Below are 20986 nucleotides of genomic sequence, written 5' to 3'. Positions count from 1 at the left end.
AGCACTATGCATGCTGCTATATGTCAGGACTCCAAGCTGTGCATGGTGGGTAAAATTATCCCCTGTGCAGAAGGTCATGACAAAGCCTATTGTTTCAAACATGATATTTTCAGTCTTTCAATGATAACCCCATGCTGTTATTTTGTGTCTTGTTTTCTAATCTCCCTGGGTCTCCACGTATGATTTATCTGTCCTAATAAATTACTATCACATGCAAATGCCATTAACCTGCTGTTTATCCCTTCTAGCTCATTAATGAGAACAGTGAATAAGTGCAGGCCTTACACCCATCAGTGTGTTAATACAGGAAAACTCCCCACCATTTTTAGTCATCTACCCTAGTCTTCTCATGTCCATCAGCAACTCTGTGGTCCATTACGATGTTAACCTTTCATGTTAACCATGGGTTTTGTTTCTAATGTGCTGTGTAAATTAGTTCCATCAGGCCCACCTTCAACAAAGAGAGTGTTCATGATAAAGACATATAAGATCAGCACATAGTCAAGACAAGGGCTGTGCTTGGGTCCCTCAGTTGAGTTTGGAGGCCAATTTTGCACTTTGGGACAGGTTCCAATTTCTGCCCTTGATTTGGATTGATCTGTAAATTTAGATGGCCAAGCCTCTCCTTACGTATTGGGGGAGGGAGAAAGAATCACACCACATGTTGCCTTTAGTGACAGTGTCAATATTTTGGCTTTGCATACTTATACAGAGGTGGCTCTAACATTACACATAGTGATGAAATCACAAGTACTGAATAAAAGCCAGATGCTGGGGGTCAGGAAGCCCCAAGTGAATTGTCTTAATGGGAGCAGCTCTTTGAGACAGAATGGGAAATACCACTTTCCCTACACTTCCAAGTCAAGTTGCAAGAACATCAAATTTAGTTTGGTACATGTGACAGAGAGTTCTGTACTTATATGAGGAAAATCATTAGGATACTGGACCGAATCCAAATGACTTAAATACATATTTTTATTAAGTACTTGTGGAATTGGGCTTGTATGTTTTCCATGGGTGATCCAGTTTATTACAGCTGCTGTTATTGTGTGAGCATAGATAAGGATATTTCAGGCAGCATCTAGTGTGTTGCCAATTTTTTAATTATTATTCACTTTAGAAACATTCCCATAAATAAGCAAGTTCACTTGTTTACTGTCCCTGGCGGGAATGACAAACTGGCAGCTTCTGAACTGTATCTGACTCTCTCAGCAATTTCTTCATGGCCTTCATTTTCCCTATCAAATTGTAATCTGTAATAAGACTGTAACAGCTCCACTCATATATCAAGGATCTCCGTTCAGTATCCTCCACTTTCAACCATATTACTGAAGGCCCTCTACATCTACTGAATGTTCCATCAATTTCTGCTGCCATTAATCAGCTATTCATAGGAACTAGAATGTTTTGATGCAGTCACTGATTTCACTTCAATTAGGATTTGCTCCAATGGCATTCATAGGGGCTGGATAGGGAAAATATCTGCAAGGCTTTATATTGAAAAGTCTTCTGTAGGTGACATCATGGGCTTGAACTTTAGTGAGTCAACTCCTCCATAAATTCCATTGAACATCTATGTAAAAACTCAGGGCCTGTCCACACCAAGAAATTTGAAAGGATCCCACCCATGCTCAAAAGGTCCTTACCTTCAGCACAGATTATTTAATCTCTCTTTTAAGCAATCCATCCACCCACAATGGAGCCTCAAGGCTCTAAAGAAGCTGGCTGCGGTGTTGGAGAGGCTCCCTGACTTTCTGCTGCTCCTCTTTGCTTTCCAGCCAATCAATAAGGGCAGGAAGCCATATGTGGCACTGGAAAGGCTTGTCCAACTCTCCGCTGCTCCCCGTTTCTCAGCTGGTCCCCTCTACTTGACAGCTGATCAGTGGAAGTGGGAAGCTAGTGGTGGCACCAGAGCCAGAGCAGCCGCTCAGCTTTTCCTACTAGCTCCTGAACTGATAGCTGCTGCTGCTGCCACTGCCTCCACCACCACTGCCACCACCATCACCACTAAGATGATCTCTTGACCAGTGGTGGTAAAGTCGACATCAGCCTTCAGGATGCTGCACAGTCACCATGTCATGGTGAGTCTAGTCTCTGCAGGCCTCCTGGGCTGTTCTGCTCCTCATGGCCCTTAGCCTGCTGAGTTTTGAATTGTGCCAAAAAGATTTCATGTTCTAGGATTGTGCCAGAAAGGTGCAGGGCAACTCTAAAAGGGAAAGGATGAATAATTCTAAGTAGAAACACAAGCAGACAAGTCTTCGTGTGTGTGTGCTAAATAGAGATGGGGATGAACCACCAAAATGGTGGTTTGTCCTGGTTCGTGGTCTGTCAAAGTTGATGAATCATGAACCACAAATCTCCTTCCCATGAACCAATGAACCACAAATCAGTTCATCAGGGTTTTTTTTTTAACCACTGGAGGCTGTCTTTAAAAAGCTGAACTCCCACCCCCACAGCCTGCCCCCCTTCCCCATACCCCTGTCACCTCCCTACCTTGGCTGACACAGTCCATGCAGCTGCCGCCGCCATCTGCAGCAGCCTGCACCATAATGGCCTCCACAGCCGTAGTCCATCACCACTCACTGCGATGGTCTCTGCTGCTATAGCCTGCCTTAAGGGAATCCAGGCTGCTCTTTGCAAAGATGGTAGCTGCAACTTCCCTGCCTAAGAGAAGCTGCAGCCACCATCTTTGCAAGGGCAGCCAGTGTCCCTTTCAGCTGGCCATGGCTGTGGAGGCCATTGCAGTGGGTGGTAACGGATGACAGTGGCAGTGGGTGGTGGCAGATGGAGGCAGCAGTTCAGGTAGGGAGGGGAAGAGGGTGGGGGCCAGGCTGTGGGGTTGGGTGGCTGTGGGGCTGCCAGGCTGCCTATGTGCCCACCAATCAGCTGATTGGTGGCCTGATCATCAGAGTAGGAAAGCCATAGGCAGAGAGGAAAGGCTAGCCTTGCCTCTCTATGTATGGGGGTTGAATAAAAATGGACAAATATGCATCCATTCATATTCATCAGGGTCTCTATAATCACAAATACAAAGGGACAAATATTTAACAAATCAGTAATTTTTAACAAATATAATATTCATTTTTTTATTCGTCCCCATGTCTACTGCTAAACAGTGTCCTCAGGTTCCATATATTTTAACTATAATAACATAAAGTTTTATTATATATAATAATAAATTAAATAAATAAAATAAAAATATATTTCAGTGTGGACAAACTCTAAGTTGCAATTAGAATAGGCCCATTTGAATCAATGGAAATTATAGGGAAGTTCACTTACCAAATCCCATTGATTCCATAGGCCTATAAAAGTGCCAAGCAACAAGATTTTGGCACTTGATTGTTATCATATCGCAACTTTCAATTCGAACAACTGAACAGTTTTCTCCTCTCAAGCACACATTTCAGAAAGGAAGTAAAAGCACAAGATCTGGGTGTAATGATCAAACAGAGTCTAGTTCTGCGTGTACTGTCAACTCAAATCACCTGAATGAAAAATAGTGAAGCATAATTGCAGAACCACTGTGTGAGACTGGCAAGAAAATTTCCATTACTTTCATGGAATGCATGTATGACTTCTTTTTTCAACAGTACAGATGATAAATGATGCCAGCTGAACTCTACATGACTGTAAGCTGCTTTACAGATGGGTAGACCTGTCATGCAAAACATTATAACATTATGAAAATAAACCGGCATGATATGCAGAACCAGAATATGCTTTCATAAATAAGAGAAGATAGGCATTTTCCATAATATCTTTGATCATTCTGGTGTCATTTCCTGAAAATAATACATTCAATTGTCATCATTCTTTAATGTGGTCCATTTTTTTCCTTGCTCAGGTATGGTCCATTGGCCATTTATACATTTTAAATACAGATGAGTAAAACTGACTTTTTTCAGCACAAGGTCATTCAATCCCATTTCTACATCAATCTGATTTATTTTTTATAAGTCTCCCTAAAAAATCATTTGTGTCTTTTGTGTGCACACGCACATGCAACCACACGCACGTACGCGCACACATGCACACATGTGCACACACGCGCGCGCGTGCGCGCGCGCACACACACACACACACACACACACACACACACACACACACACACACACACACACACACACAGAAACTACTATTATATATTTTACCATTTCTTTCATTTTTTCCCTCCAATCACTTCCTCTAATGTAATGTATGCCTTTGGGTTCACAATTATATCCAGAATCCTGTTACAGACGTCTCTTGTCTTGATACATGACACAAAATAAAAACTCACACTTCTTATGTGTTTGTTTCTTTATTTTTTATTATTTATATGCTGCCTTTCTCCTCATAGGGAACCCAAGGTGGTTCGTAACAACTAAAATTATAAAACAAGCAACTGTTTAAAAAATACTATATAAATATCATATTAAAACAAGTATACGTTAAGATTAAAAACAATGTTAAAATATTTAAAGATATATACATTAATAAACAAGCATTCCTGAGATACTTATAACTTCAAAGTTTGCCTGAAGAGGAGGGTCTTTGCCTGATGACAGAAGAAAAAGGGGGAGGGGGGCAACCTGGCTCTTGGAGCAGTGCATTCCAAAGCCTACGAGCAATTTGATGCCAAAATATATACCAATGTTAGATCAGCATAATGATTAAACTGGGTTCTAGCTGCTGATGTCACCAAGCTTATGTGGCGCAATGTCTGGCAACAGAATTGTAGCTCTTATATTTTAAATATATAATTTAATATTAATTTTAAAATGCAAATGTAGTTTTACATTTTAAAACCAGTGCTCGCAGTTAAAAAACAGTGTTCACTACTCAGAAGTTGTTGTTTCAACTTATATACTGCCCCATAGTGCTAGGGGGTACTCCTTTTATCAACCTCAGAAGGATGGACGTCTGTGTCAACCTTGAGCTGGCTGTGAGAATCTGTTGGGATCAAACTCAGGTTGTGAGGAGAGGTTTGGCTGCACCACTGTTGTTTAACCACTGTACTATGTGGCTCATGTGATGGTGGAGTAAAGCAATTAAAAGGAAAACTTTTAAATCACTGTTGAAAACTTTAAGATGGGGTTGCTGTTTTTTTAAATTCTTTGACCAGTGACTGAAAGCTAACTCTGTTTTATCATTTTTGTTGCTACTTTGTGGCAATGTGAAATTTAGAGTTTCCACTACCATTATTAAATTTTTTTCAGTTTAGGATCAATTTGAATGTTATGTTAAAAGGGGACAGGCTAGCCCTGTGTGATTCACTATTGTTTTCTTCACTTGGAGTGTGGTTGTCCAAAGCTGACAGCACCCTCCACTTGTGAAGCCACTTTGTATGATTAGAAACCATGTTTTTTCAGGATTATGGACTTCGGGGACAGCCTCTATACCAAAGGTCCTCCTTTTCAGACTATTGCTCTCCATGTTAGAACAGTCATCTGCTTCCCTCAGGATCTGAAGTCTACAATTATCCCATTTGCCATGGGTTCAGCCCAATTCAATTATGAACAGGACTATTGCCAAAAGTATTTCAATGTTTTAATTATACTACTGCACCATCCTGGTATATGGACAAAGAGAGATTTCAAGAGGAAACAAAGAAACAAACAAAGCGTTTATGTGCATGAAAAAAAGTGGCCTTTTATGATCCTCTCTTCAAGGTAAGGAAAATATACATCACAAGGCAGGAAGGAAAAAAATCCACCATTTCAGAACAAATATATATATATATTTACTTCAGAGTATTGTGACCAAAGCTTTGAAAATAAAGCTGAATAGGTTCCCATAAAGTCTATTTACTACTTCTTGGAGATATTTTAAGATCACTGACAGAGAGATTGACGGAAACAGTTAAGAACAGAAGGAAAACAAAAATGCATCCATGCCATATGGCTTACACAGCCAGAAAATGTGCAGCTGTGCTGCCAAGGCTTGAAAGGGAGCTGCAAACACAACTGTCACAGGTCCATTCAAATGAAACATGTACAGGTCAATTCATTTAACGCTTTTCCAGAGAATGAGACAAACAACAAGTTCTTGGACATGAAATATTTCCAGTCAGCATTTTGCATGGACAATCTTGTAGTTCTTGTTATGACACGAAGGTTAGAAGCAACAAATGGCTACTCTTTGAAAGGGATTATCGGGAAATAAAGGCTACTGTTGACAAATGCTGTAGACGTGTAACAGTTAAGTGAAACCAAAACAAGCAGAGAGGCTGCCTTAGGGGAAGGGACTTAAAGGTTAGTATAATTGTCAGAGGGCTTCTTTTAAAGTCAACATCTGAAAAGCAAATGCTTAGGATACATTTGAAACAATAAACTCTATATGGCAAGTCTCTCATAAAGGTATATAAACCTATAAAATGTAGCGCTCAGCAAGCTTTCTTGAATGCAACTGTTTGGGGACTGTAAGGTAAAGGTAAAGATTCCCCTTGACATTTTTAGTCCAGTCGTGTCTGACTCTAGGGGGCGGTGCTCATCCCGTTTTTCAAGCCGTAGAGCCAGCGCTTGTCCGAAGACAGTTTTCATTGTCACGTGGCTAGCGTGACCAGGGAACGCCGTTTTACCTTCCCACCGAGGTGGTACCTATTTATCTACTCGCATTTGCATGCTTTCGAACTGCTAGGTTGGCGAGGAGATGGGACAAAGCGACAGAAGCTCACTCTGTCGCGTGGATTTGATCTTACAACTTCTGGTCTTCTGACCCTGCAGCACAGGCTTCTGCAGTTTAGCCCGCAGTGCCACCACGTCCCTTGTTTGGGGACTGTAAGAACTGCCAAAGAGGAAAGAAGGGGATCTTTGTAAGTTTAGGCTGTTCTACAAGCTACGTACATGGATTAGCTCCACCTACCTTTTTGAACAGCCTGTTCAATAAGGCTGTTGCTGGTAACTTTCATTTTTAACAAGACGCTAGGTGGAGGTTGACTTATATTAGGCCACAGGAGCCTTTCAGCTTAAGCCAGGTGAGGCACACGTCTGTCTGTCTGTCTGTCAGTCATGTCAGACTATCAAAAGGAAGAATTCTGATATTCATCGTTAAAAATACCACACACATTAAAAATACATGAATTCCGCAGCCCTAGCGATTGCATTAGTGGAGCAATATTCTAGGATACTATCCATAAGTATATGACCATTAATTTTTCTTCAAATAAATAAAGTTACAGTTTTTGTAGCATGGGACACATTTTAGGCGAGCAAACCATCATAGGAGTGAGATCGCTGAATAATGCATATACAAAATGGACAAGGAATGAATGCATCAGGACAAAACACTCTTTTTTCATAAATAGTCCCAACACAATCTCCTTGTGATTAGTCCAAGGGAGAGACTGTGATGTGTGTTTTATTCTTTACATCAAATGCCCACACACATACACACACAATTTCACTGGTGCCCTCAGGGTGCTTCTGTTTGCATGACAGGATATTGCCATTCACAGTTCAGCCAGGATAGAATTTCACAGCTTCTCTTTGTAGTCTCCTGACTACCTGTAAATGTACAAATAGAAGTAGCCTCAGGGCACTATATAATGCATTTATAAAAGCAAGCAATTCTTTTGGGCATAAAAACAATGTTAAAAAAGGGGGAAAGAATTTACTTTTTTTCTTTTTCTTTTTCTTTCTTTTCTCTTTCTCTTTTCTTTTTGCCATGGTAAATAAGAACACGGTAGCTGGCAATTTATATTGGTGGAGCTGAGACTGTCATTTTTCTAACAAGTTGAGACTTTATATTATCTTTTCATTCCAACAGCCAAATGATTGGTCACAGCTTGAGAGATGTAGGCTATTCCCAGGGAGGTTTGCTTGTTCCTGTGCACAAAGAGTATTTTTGTGCGAGCAAGAGCAATTTACATTTTCTCAAATAAGAAACCGAGAGGTTCAAAATAAGAGGCTTGGAAGCCCCATAGAAGATTCATTGGTTGTGCATTGCACCTCCGAGACAGGCATTAGAAAATTAGATTTAATCACTATTGAGCATTCCATTCCATCAAAACTGGTACAAACCTTGAAAAGAAGGTCTTCATTACATTCTTTGCCACTCTTTAAAAAAAAGGGATAAACACAAGGCAGCTTTGTCTTGTGATAAAAGTCCCTACCTCAACTTTGAAACGCTGGGATAAACTTGGTAATTCTATGATGCAATAAAGGTTATCTGACACAGAAACAGAAATATGGCACCAGCAGTTCTATCAGAGTGCCATTATTTTTACCACAGCAATCAAAGAAGGTGCCTTTTATACTACTGTATATGAAACAATGAATAATGACATTTTCTTATATTAGAGTGCCCTTCCAAAAACAAAGAGAATGTTTTATGTGTCTAATAACTACAAGAGAGTGCTTTATAATCTGAGTAAGTGTCTTTTTATGGGACTCTCTGAAACTTGTTTCTGGCTTATTTTCAATCTTTTGCTACTGTTTTATAGGCTGATTTTTATCAAGGTTATCAGTGTTGAACTTGCTGGCTATATTCTACCATCTTGGGCAACACAACTGCTCCCCAGAATGCTAGTTGCTCTTGATGATAAAACTTGTTGCCAAAATGACAAGGGCCTTTCACAGAGATTTTTTTTTAAAACCATTCAGAACATAACTCCTATGAAGTACTTTGGTTGCCTGTATTTGGAAGGTTGCTTCACACCAGGGATGGAGCTATCATTAGGCGAACTAGGCGACTGCCTAGAGCACAGATATGAGAGGGGCACAGAACTGAACTCAGAGGAGTGCAGAACTGACCTGAGAGAGGCACAGTTTTATATAGACTAGTTTCTTGAAAAAAAAATGCAACTGAATATTTATATTTTAAAATTTTAAGATAAATACCAAAATGTATTTGTTTTTGTTGTAAGCTGTTCAACAAAGTAAATAGTGCATCAGTGCTACAAGGACAAGGTTCAAAAGACTGGAAGAACATTGGAGCAATTCTGTCTTCACATGAGAGAAATCCTCTCCATTTAGAAAACTGTCAGACCTGGAGAGAACTTGAATTGTGCTTATATAAAGGAAAACAGTTGATGATATTAACCAGCAGAAAATCAGGCAAGAAGAACAATATTGACAAAAAATCTTGGAATGCTTGATTGCTTTGGTCAGACTTCTTGGCATGCCAAACTTGGCATTCTGTGGTACTCCTGAAAATTTGTATAGTGCTAAAAATGGAATTTTTTTTGAAGTTTGTAGAATATTTAGCCCTTTTTGATCACTATCAGATACTGAGATATCCAAACCTGAGGTTATGAAAAAAGAAAAATTTTTGGGATTTGTTCCACTAAAGGACACTACAGGTGCCTTTATGACAGAAACTCTTCTTGGACAGCTTGAGCAAATGGGATTACCAACTGAGGATCTGCGTGATCAAAGTTATGATAATGGGAGTAACATGGGCGGCAAAGAAAATGGCATACAAAAGAAAGTCCTAGAAGTAAATCCACGTGCCTTTTTCATGCCCTGCAATGCATACTCTTTAAACTTGGTAGTCAATGATGTCATTAACTGTTGTCTGGAAGCAACAGGTTTCTTCAGTTTGATTCAACACATCTATAATTATTGACTTGGCAAATTCTAACTAGCCGTGTATCAGGCATAACTATTAAGCCACTGAGTCAAACAAGATGGGAGAGTTGGATTGATGCTTTAAAACCCCTGATATATCATCTTGGTAGTATATATGATGCTTTAATAGAGATCTTTGATGACACAAGCCTAAAATATTTATCTGGAAATACTTCTCAAATTGAAGCTAAGGCGCTTGTTGATGCAATTTGTAAGTTCAAATTTGTGGTATCCCTTGTTACATGATACAACATTCTTTTTGAAATTAATCTTACAAGCAAGATGTTACAAAATAAGGAAAATGATTTAAATTTAGCTACAAGCCAACTGCAAGTGACTAAGAATTACCTTGTGAGCTGTAGGTGTGATGCAGGTTTTCAACAAGTTTTGATGGATGCTACTGAGATGACAAAGGGACTAGAAATACTTTGAGACAGAACTAGTTAGAAGAAGGAGAACAAAAAGGCAGTTTGAGTATGAAGCACAAGAGGATCACAAGATCCAAAGCAGAAATTCAAAATTAGTTTCTATTATGCTGTCTTAGACATGGCCATACAATCTGTTGAAGAGAGATGCTGAAGATCTGTGCTGTGAATTTATAGCAATAGCTCGAAGACTTCCAAAGTCTATGCCACCACAAGAAGTACTTCTCTTCATAGTCCAACAAAAACTCCTGGATAATGTGCCTAATGTTTCTGTTACTCTAAGAATCCTTCTCACACTTCCAGTGTCAGTGGCTAGTGATGAAGGCAGTTTCTCAAAGCTCAAGCTTATAAACACATATTTATGCTCAACAATGCTGCAAAGTAGACTAGCTGGTTTGGCAACTATATCAATTGAATATGCCGAAGCATCAGCCATTGACCTGAAGGAATCAGTGACACAATTTGCAAAAGAAAAGGCATGCAAAATGAGATTTTGATGTGGCAAAAATAGAAACATTTAAGAGACATTACTATTCCTAGGATTATTCAAAATGATTTGTGTGCTAAAACTGTTTTGTATTTGAGAAAGAAAATTGAAGACTGTTCTATTACTTGTTCTCTCAGTTTTTTAAAATACAATTTTCACAATTTCAACTTTTGTACTTTCTATTTTTCCTACAATTTGTCCGTTTTTGAAAATTGGTGGGGGGGCTGCAAGTAGTTAGTCTTGCCTAGGGCGCAAAAAAGCCTGGCACCAGCCGTGCTCCCCACATGCTGCTCTGGTTAATATCAATGTCTCTTATCTATGAAGTTTGGTTGCACTGCACTATACTGGTGGCACATTATCCTGGTACCCTTACAGAGTAGCCATGAGGATTACTGGAGATTGGATTTTCAGAGTGTTCTAAATATGAAATTGTAACATTGTGAAATTGGTTGGTCACTTGTTTTTACATTTTTGGAATCTTCTATGACTTCCCATAGGGGAGCCCTTTAAATCAGTGAGAATCATTGATCTGGAAGACTGGTTACCTAGTCCTACAGATTTCACATACTTATTTTTTGGTAAAAATATAATCTCTGTCAACCCTGATCTTTCTTGCTCTCTTCCTTTCCTTGATTCCTGTTGCCACCACTTGCTTATCTCCTTCTTTGCCATTGCCAGCCATGAGCTCTCTGCCTCCTTCCTTCCCTCCTCACTGCCACCTCTTACTTGAATTCTTCCCTGTCAACCAATGCCATTGCTAGCCCCATCTTTCTCTCACCTACTTTCATTGCTTCCTTGCCACCTTGCCTAAGCATTAATTGCCTCCAACATCAGAAGCCAGAATGGTAATACCAAAATGGAAGAAACCCCAATGAATCAGGTCCTTATAGGTTTACTGAAAGGCATGATACCTGTAAGAGTCCTGAAGTGGAAAAAGAGCTACCCATAACATCCCAAGGTGAAATAAAGGGCTAATGACTAAAAAGAGGTCCAGAAAGCTACAAGCCTGCTAGTTTAACATCTGTTCGGGACAAATCTGTGGAAAGTGTGATTAAGGATAAAACTGTCAAGCATATAGGAGGACAAGCCTGACTGAAGAAAAGTCAACATGGATTCTGCAAAAGTAAGTCTATTCTCATTAAGATGTATAGTCCTTTCTAAAGTATCAATGTACATGTGGCCAGGGGAGTTCCAACAGGCACTGTTTACTTGCATTTCCAAAAGGCTTTTAATAAAGCCTTCTGAAATGATAAAAAATATATCCACTTATGTATAGTGTGGAGAAAGTTGATCTTGAAGAAAATTTCCTTCCTCATTCATATGACAACCACAGGGTTATCCACTGAAGTTGAATGGTGGAAGAGTCCGGGCAGATAAAACAAAGTATTTCACACAGCTCATTAATTATTCTGTGGAATTCATTACCTCAACACGTAATGATGGCTACCAACCTGATCACCTTTAAAAAGAATTTAAATAAATTCATGGAGGAGATGAGCTGAGTATATACATCACCTCAAGTGTCAGACATGTTATTCTTTAATGTTATCAAATACTGGGGAATTTGGGATGAAGAGTATAGTTGCACTCATCTGCTCGTGGGCTTCCTACAGGCAACTGGTAAGTTTCCGTGTGAACAGAATGTTGGACTACATAGGCCTTTGGTTTGATCTGGATTACCTCTTTTTATGATCATTTATATTATTCAGACATAAAGCCAACTTAAAAAGTGAAGAGTAGCCACATAAACACCCCCCCCCCCCCACGGTACTGTGAATTCATACATCTTCAGAAGCAGTGTGTCACCTTTGTTAAACCAATCTATCATTCAGAATCAATTTTTGGAACTATTTGTAAAAAGGCTTTTAGAAACTCAGAGGAAAAGCTTTCAAACAATGATCTAAGACCTTCAGGCTTTATTCTGCAGATATTACTGCTTGGTGGAACCTGGTATATTTTTACCTTGGGTCATCTGTAAAAGAAAATTATTAATGCTTTCGTATTCATCAAAGGAAGTGAGATTGTTTCCATAAGAACTATGATTTATATAGGTTTGCCTGGGTAAAGTCAAACTTTTCTGAAGCAGCATAACAATAAATAGCAATTTTGTCCACCGAAGCAACATACTGAAATGTAAAATCTTGTTGATTGTAAGGACAGACAACACTGAGCCCAATCTCAGAAATAAGAGCATCTTATAGAATTCTCCATTCCCTGGAAACCATTTTGTTTACTAACATTTATTTTAAAACTACTTTCGTGCAAGTGAATGATCAGAAAACTTATAATGGAGCTGCCGCTTATAAGGGACCTGCCTTTGGCATTCTTAAATGCACATATCAGACTCATATACTCTTTCTCTCTGTCTCTGTCTCTGTCTCTGTCTCTCTCTTTCTCTATCTCTCTCTCTCTCTCACACACACACACACACATCAGTATATGCAATGCTCTTTAAAAGTTTTGTGATTCTACAGTGGTTTTTTCCCCCTATCTTACAAAGCTTCTAATGACTACTACCATTTTTACCATGCTGTTTCAGTATTTCTGGGAAAATCCTAAGGCTATTTCCATGCCAGGTTTGTATTTTCCTTATTAGTGGAGGAAACACTTATTTTCTCCAGAACTCTGAAGTTCATTTTTAGAATATTTTAATACTATAATATCAAATGTTCAGTGTCATCTCTACTTTCCTTTTCCTTATTCAGATCCTTGCCTTCTCTTCAGTTTGTCCTTTCTGTCATTGATTTGCTTTTGGTTTATGTCTTTATGCATTATCCAGCATTCCTAGGTCTGTGAGATTCATCATGAATGAAATATTGAGGTAGTTACTGGAGGACAACAAAACTTTTAGAGGACAGCATTAGAAATATGAAAAAAAAGGTAGAGTTGGAAACAGAAGTAAGCTATGTTTCATATTATTTGCTGAGAGAAATATTCGCAGAGAGAGAGACCTAGGGTGGTTATATGTCCTGCTTTTGGGAGTAAGGTTCTCCATTTGAAGAGCTGTCCTCCATTTTGCTGTTGCATGTTCTTCTTTTTGGTGATGTGTGGGTGGTCACCCTACCCCCATTGAGTTTCCTTAACTGAGCAGAAAAGGCAAAACCTTGGCCATCATATAGAAGAAACTTAACAAATGTAATTTCATTTCTTGAACAAAAGAACAATAGATATTTCATTATACAATATGAATAGAGGCTGATACACCAATTGGTAGTTTCTCTACAATTTTATTCTGTCTAGAATTGCATTTAACATGCAGTTTGTTTCCTAAAATGAATGTAGATGAATGTTCACCATATTCAAAGAAAAAAATGTTCCCATATTGGGCAGTATTTCTGGAAAAGGCATCATGAGGCTGGTGGAAGTTTGAAGATACTGGAAGACCTTTGAATGTTTTGAGTAAAGAAAATAAAGTCTTTTATAGACTTAACTAGATATAATCCCTATTGAACTCTGTGAGGCCTGCTTTTGAGTAGACAAGTATTACACCTCACTCAAAGGAAATAGGGTAAAAATTGCATATTTTGTAATATCCACTGAAATTAAGTACACTGTTTCATAAAAGTGTATAAAAGTAGGAAAAGAAGCAAAAAATTAGGGAAAATATTAAAACTCTATTAGCAAATGTTAATAATTTTAAAGCAAATATTATCTTTCATTTAAAAATTAAACATAATCCTTCAAGTTCATTAACTGTATGAATCTTATCTCTTTCTTGCCTGCTTCTGGTGAAAAGGCTGATTTCCAGATGGTATGAAAATGGATGTCAGGAATCCGGAAAGCTTTAGGAGGGTACCATTACATAGCATGGGATGTAGACAGAAATAAGTGATTAGAGGTAGGTGAATGAAGGGTGGCCTTAACTTCTATGAAAAACTTGTATACCCATTGGCTTTTTAAAGGGTTAGTCAATGGACTACTCATTTCTCTGGGTTACTCTGATGCTGGAAGATAGAAGATGTACACAAAACCTTTAGAGCTAAACTCTTAAAGCATTACACAACTATCACTCCAGCCTTGCATTCTGATCTGCTACACTCAACATTGAACTTGTCTTGGCCTATCAAAACGACTGCCTTCTCTGAATTGCTCTCTGCTATACTGGAGGAGCAAGGAGTTGAAATGTAGTGGCCACTGTCAGGCTTAGCAATTTGCTGTGCAATAGAAATGCCTATCATGGGAGCGTTTTTCTGTATCTCCTTTGCTCTTTTTCTCCGATCTGTGCTGCTCCATCTCTGACAGCTCCGTTGTCAGGTGCACTGTGAGAACATCACCATTCTCTAGTTCTTCTCTCTCTCTCTTTTTTAAAAAAATCATTGTCAGTGCTGTCACATCTGAGGATCAAGGGCTTTGTAACCACATTTCTTTGGCAGTTGCACTAGATGATATATTATTGGGCTGATGATATATATTAAGTGGCAGTGTTCTCATGATTATTAGAGTTCTTATAGTTTTAAAGGAAAAATGTGGATTGTGTTCTAGTGTCTATGATTTTTTTATATATTTGGGGGCTTTTTGCTGAGGGTATTGGCAATCATTAAAAAGTTTGAGTTTTTTTAAAAACTAGAAGACTACTGACTCCTTTTTTGTTCTTATTCTTGTTCTGTTCCCTTCAACAACAGGGAATGAAATCCCTAGGAGGTAATTTAGCCAGTTTTCCATTATGAATATTAGGTATTTTATGTGGCGTCTCTCACTTGCATGTACAAATCACAGCATCTTGGGTAGAGGATGGGGAGATAATATACATTTAAATTGCATATGTCTGTTTTCAAGATGTGTGCATTTATGGGTTCATTGTATATTGAGAATTTAGGACTAAAGCATTTGAGCTCCTGTTCTTTTAAGTGAAATGTTCTATATTCTAGTCTTTATCCTTTAGCTCCTGTGGAGATTATCACTCTTGTTCAGTAGTCCATAGCTATGCTTTTATTTTGCAATTTCATCTCCTCTTCTTTGAAATATTTTCTCTCTCCCTTAGCTCACTTTGCACTGCCTTTTCTTCCTGTCATGTTCAGCCTCACCCTAATCTTGGCTACTACAGAGACTCTTCTTATCTTCCAGTAAACATTTTCTTATGACTTAGTAATAAATGTCAGTTGCAAATGTTGGTTAGGAAAAAAAAGATTAAAATGGCACAACTTTTGTTCTCCCTATAGTTCATGGATGAGAACTCTTTGACCCTCCAGAAATTCTAGATTTCTAGTCCCAATAGCTTTTATGACTGATTATACTGTTAGGGTTTCTGGCCAATATCCAGAGAGCTTTTTTTTCGGCCAGTTACACAAGGGGGAATTTATAAACCCTTTGAACAGCAGGAAAGTTCAAAGGTTTCTGTGGGGCAATCTCCAGCTTATGTAACTGCATTCTGGGAGTATAACACTTAGCCCATGGAGTCCATACACTCTGCTTTTGCCAGTAGGATTTTTGAGCACCAGAGGAGTTGAAATCCAAAAGGACTTGCTGAATCTCATACAGCCACTCCCTTTATACTCTTTCTTCTGATGAGCCCCTTCCCTATTCACTTACCCCTGTCCTACATATAAATCCATGGAGCAAGAATGTTCATGAGTACTGGCCATACAATGAATTCAAGGCATGTACTAGAAGATCAGTTTACAGGATTTTGTGTATGTAATCAGATTCATAGGAGGGAAAAGGAAACATTTATTTCACATGGCTTATGGCCAAACTATGGAATCAGCTACCACCAGCTCTTGTAAAGTTCCTTTAAAGAAGAAGAACTTACCCACATTACTTGCTGAAGTATTTGAAAAAAAATCACTTTTGGTATGTCTTAGAATCCCAGATGTGACATGTTTACATTATCCGTGTTTCTCATTATCTTGTTTAATGAAAAAGAAAAAGAAACCCTTAGTATTGGTAAGAGAAGGGCTTAAAAGTTCAGAATTTCTATCAGAATTCCTCTAAAAGTACTTTAAAATGCCTTTCAAAAATAAATGGGGAAATTAACTAGAAAACATTGCTCATTAAACCAATAAAGTGATTTGTGTTCTTATTCAATGGGTAGACTCTTGCTACTTATATAAACCCTCTTACAATCGAAAAAGTAACCAACTGTAGATAAGCTTGTTACTTACCTCTTTGTTTCTAAGCTTTGGATTAACATTAGACATGGCGACTAATAAAAAAAATGGATTGTGATATTCGTCAGAAATTGCTGATTTGCTAATTATTCATCCCTTCATATTTGTGGGTTCCAGACACCCCAACAAATATGAAGGGACAAATATTGCCCCATTTGTTTGTCTTTCATAATAAAAGAGGGAACGGCTGGCCAACTGTAGATAAGCTTGTTACTTATCTCTTTGTTTCTAAGAGAAGGCTATTCCCTATCACTTTCTTCCTATTGCTTTCCCATTATGCCTACCGGTCTGCCAGTCACCTGATTGGCGGGCCGATAGACAACCACCCACCCCCACAGCCTATCCCCCACCCCTTCCTCTCTCTACCTTAGCCGCTCCCCCGCCCCCCTGCCACCACACCCCTGCCATCACCACCACCCCTGCTGATGCCCCCCACCATAATTGCAGCCACCGCCTTCTCTAGCAGGCCTCTGCAGCCATGGCCTGTAGAAAGGGACACTAGCTGCCCTTTGCAAAGATGGTGGCTATGGCTTCATTTAGGATAGGGAAGCTGCAGCTACCATCTTTACAAAGGGTAGCCTGGATTCCCTTAGCCTGCCTTATGGCACGGTGGGGGGTGGGCGGCAGCACCTGTATGGGGGCACAGTGCATGGCAGCACAGTGGGAGGTCAGGGTTTTTTAAAGTAACCTCCCCCCATGAATCGATGAATAAGTTTGTACTTGGTTCATGGGGGCAGCTTCGTGCTTCATAAGTCGTCAGCTTTTGAAGACTCATGAAGCAGGACAACTTGCCAAAATTGTGAGTCATTCCCATCTGTAGTTACCACAGTAAGTAGTACTAGCTTCAACTTGGACAGCTTTAAAATGTGACTAGAAAAATCCATGAAGGAGAAGGTTAGTAATGATTCCTAGTAGCTATAGCTCTTTCTATATTACCTCCATGCCAGAAGCTGTTTGTCTCCAAATATCAGTGATGGGACACATTAAAAGGCAGGTGCTATTGCTTTATGTCCCATCTATGGACTTTCTGTAAGGATCTACTTGAACATTTTGGGAACAGAATGGTGGACCAGATACATTTTCTAGGAGAAAGAAAAATTAACCTGCACATTTTTCTCATCCTTATCTTTCTTTTCTATAGAGGGAAATCATGTTGAAATTGGTGCATTGGCAGAGATGAAAATAATTTTATCATGCCAACCATTGCTTGTTCAACTATTCACCTACATTGGGAGTTTATTTTCAACTTTAGAAAAACCACATTTTCATCTTAGATAATTTTTGGATCATTTAACCTCTATATTTCATTTGGGGTACAAAATAGTTGCAGCACTTTAAATCATATCAGTTAGCCTGAGCCAATAGAAAGTCAATTGTGTTCAGGGCTATACTCTAATTTATATGCATAGATTTTTTTTTATAATTACCACGTGTGTGAGCTGACAGTAAGCCAATGTTGTCTTTAGAATACTGGATCTGTGATTTTCAGTCCAACAAGGAAACCAAATGATTTGTTTATCCTGAGACTGTCACCTGATTATTGACATGTTTTTATACATGTTTCTGCCTTGTGGGGGAAAAAGGGAACCTCGACTGGCTTTTATTTCTTTCAATACACTGTCATTCCCATAGGATCTGTTCTGCTCTGGGTTTATGATAAGGAGATGGGGTCTTCAGTGGCATTTTTTTTCTTTTCCCTTAGGCATTACAGCATAACATTCTTAGACTTTCAATGTTCTTTTAAAAAACCCAATGCTATTACGTTTTCACAGGATGATTGCAAATCAACCAATATTCAGGAGGGGGAAAATTATAACTCATTACAGTTTTTTACCTCACAAAATACAGTTATTGCACCAGAAGCTTGAGCTTCTGTTTTCACACCAGAGCCATAATGAAGATGATGGTGCTTATGATGATGATGATTTTTTAAAGAGGTTTAAAGATTTTTAAAGAAATTTAAGTCTGAAGCGCAGATTATAAGATTCATTGCCCATTATTGGAATTATGGTTTTTCACGTCCTTATTAAATGTACCTCTTGTGTAGATTGTTTCAGTAATGAAAGTTTTTAAAAGGGGCAGGATTTAACATTTACATGTGCAGTACTTTTACTGGAACCAATCAAAATGCTATAAAGATTATTCCAGTGTTTGAGTTGTTCAGAATTTGAGGTTTGGTGGTACAAAAAAGCAACAGGTCCAAAATTGAAGAATTAAGTCAGGTGTTGTGGCCAGAATGGCTGCAGTTTAAATTCTGTTTCAAAAGTCAGTTTGCATACAGAATGAGTTAAGTCACCCATTGATTAGTACAGTAAGTACTGTATCAGATCTCATTAAACATTTTTGACAGTAGAATCACAGGGTCACTGAACTGGATAATTGAAGGGAACTCTAAAGGTCAGTGCTTGAAGTCCACTAGTAACTCAAAACTGGCATATTCCACTGGAGCTTATATTGGTATTATCATTTGATGGACCTTCTCTAGTTGTGACTTGCTACTGGATTTCAGCCATTGAATCTAACTTCCTAATGAAGCATAAATAAAGAATCCTTGACAGATGGTCATCCAACTTCTGTTTAAACATCTCTAATTCAGGGGAGTTCACCACCTTCCAGGATAGTCCACTCCATTGTCACAGAGCTTTTACTGTCACAGATTTTTTTCCTAATATTCAGTTGCAGTATCATTTCTAGTAGTTTGAATTAATAGCTTCGGATCTTACCCTCTGGAACCACATACATTTAGTTTCCTCAGTCCTCAGGAGGTTTCCCAATTTTGATTCTGTCCAACATTCATTGGAAAGCCCTAAAGAACCCGAAGGACATATCCTGAAGCTGAGCTCCAATACTTTGGCCATCTCATGAGAAGAGAAATCTCCCTGGAAAAGACCCTGTTGGGAAAGAGTGAAACCAAGAGGAGAAGGGGATGACAGAGGATGAGATGGTGGGACGGTGTCATCAAAGTTTCGAACATGAATTTGACCCAACTCTGGGAGGCAGTGGAAGACAGGAGGGCCTGGCGTGCTCTGGTCCATGGAGTCATGAAGAGTTGGACACAACTTAACAACTAAACAACAACAAAGAACCCTTCTCAAACCACTCTGAAAAAAGCAGGGACAAAGCAGGCAGGAAGCTACTTTATACTGGCTGAAATCCTCTTGTGTAACTTTATATCACACAACTAGGATGATGTCATAATCATGCAACAACAACAATACAACAACAATAAACTTAGAACTGCAGAGCAGGAAGGGACTCTATGGATCATTGAGTCCAGGCCATATCAAGGAGGCACAGTGGGGAATTGAACTCCCAAAATTTGGCTCCACAGCCAGATACCTAAACCATTGAGCTATCCAGCAATTAAATAATAATGTCATTTAATTTAATTTAAAGTTTCCTGTCCCATTCCCTGTAAGTTCCAAAAACGATCCTGGCTAAATCACTATCATTGGGATTAGAACCACTTGCAATGATCCAGCAGTGGATTTGGGATATTACAAACTTTCATTATCCTTTCCCTAGGCTCTCAAAGGCTTCCCCAGGTCAAAAGGAAGCACTAGGGAGCCTCAGAACCAGTAGTGGGGCATAGAAAACTTTAAATTAAATTAAATATTACTATTGTGGTTGATGATTCCATCCTACATGTGTGGTTTAAATATACTGAAGAGGTTTTCAGCCACTTAGACAGAATATAGATCCACCTAGCCCAGAATTGTCAGCTCTGACTTGCAGAGGCTGCCCAGGGTCTTAGGGAAGATAATTTTCTAGTTTTACCTGGATATTCAGGGGATTGTAATGCATGGGCACATGCAATTGAGGTGGGTAAATATGTAGGTAAGTAGTCATACTAATAGGTCGGTCAGTCAGTCGGTCGGTCGGTCGGTCGGTGGTAAATTGTTTCAGTAACAGACTAAATATAGTATCCCTGAAAAAGATTATGGTCTTTTTCAAACTGATTTAACTGCCTGCTAAGCCACAGGACTTCTTCCTTTTCTTTCTGTGTTTGAATGTTCCCTTCACTGATTTCATAATTGATTGTGTTGGCCCTCTTAAAATGACGAGATTTAGATAAGAATGCAATTTGCTCTGAAGTGGCACATATCATTTTGAAATATTTCTTCCTGGAAGATGGGCTTAAGCCAGTTGCTATCACTTTGGCCTATTATATATTTTACTTCAAATTATTTTTAAACTGGCACACTCAATATTAAAAATCAGTGAAGCAGGAAACTAACATGGTTCTTAGTCAACATGTTTCAGTTCAGATGTTCACTGCTGCAAATATAATAGGACAGCTAATGAGGGAATGCTTCAGCTCCACTGCTTTTGTGGTTTTGAGATAAATCACCTGAAGTTCACCTCTGTAAAAGTTTGGGCCTGCATTTAATCTCCAACTTCCCTTAGAGACTATTT

At 38.9% G+C, this 20986-nt stretch overlaps 1 long non-coding RNA gene across 1 annotated transcript in view; it reads right to left on the bottom strand.

Moving 5' to 3' along the window:
* Nucleotides 1-6823: 6823 nt before the first annotated feature.
* LOC140707591 (uncharacterized) overlaps nt 6824-20986 on the bottom strand; it is a 53412-nt gene continuing 39249 nt past the window's right edge. The window contains exon 3 of the long non-coding RNA XR_012087738.2: nt 6824-7808. This is a non-coding gene — a long non-coding RNA (uncharacterized LOC140707591). The remainder of the gene's footprint in view (nt 7809-20986) is intronic.

This window comes from Pogona vitticeps, chromosome 5, assembly GCF_051106095.1.
Source record: "Pogona vitticeps strain Pit_001003342236 chromosome 5, PviZW2.1, whole genome shotgun sequence".
NCBI lineage: Eukaryota > Metazoa > Chordata > Lepidosauria > Squamata > Agamidae > Pogona > Pogona vitticeps.
The sequence above is the reverse complement of the archived record's forward strand: the minus strand, read 5'-3'. Positions and strand labels throughout refer to the sequence as shown.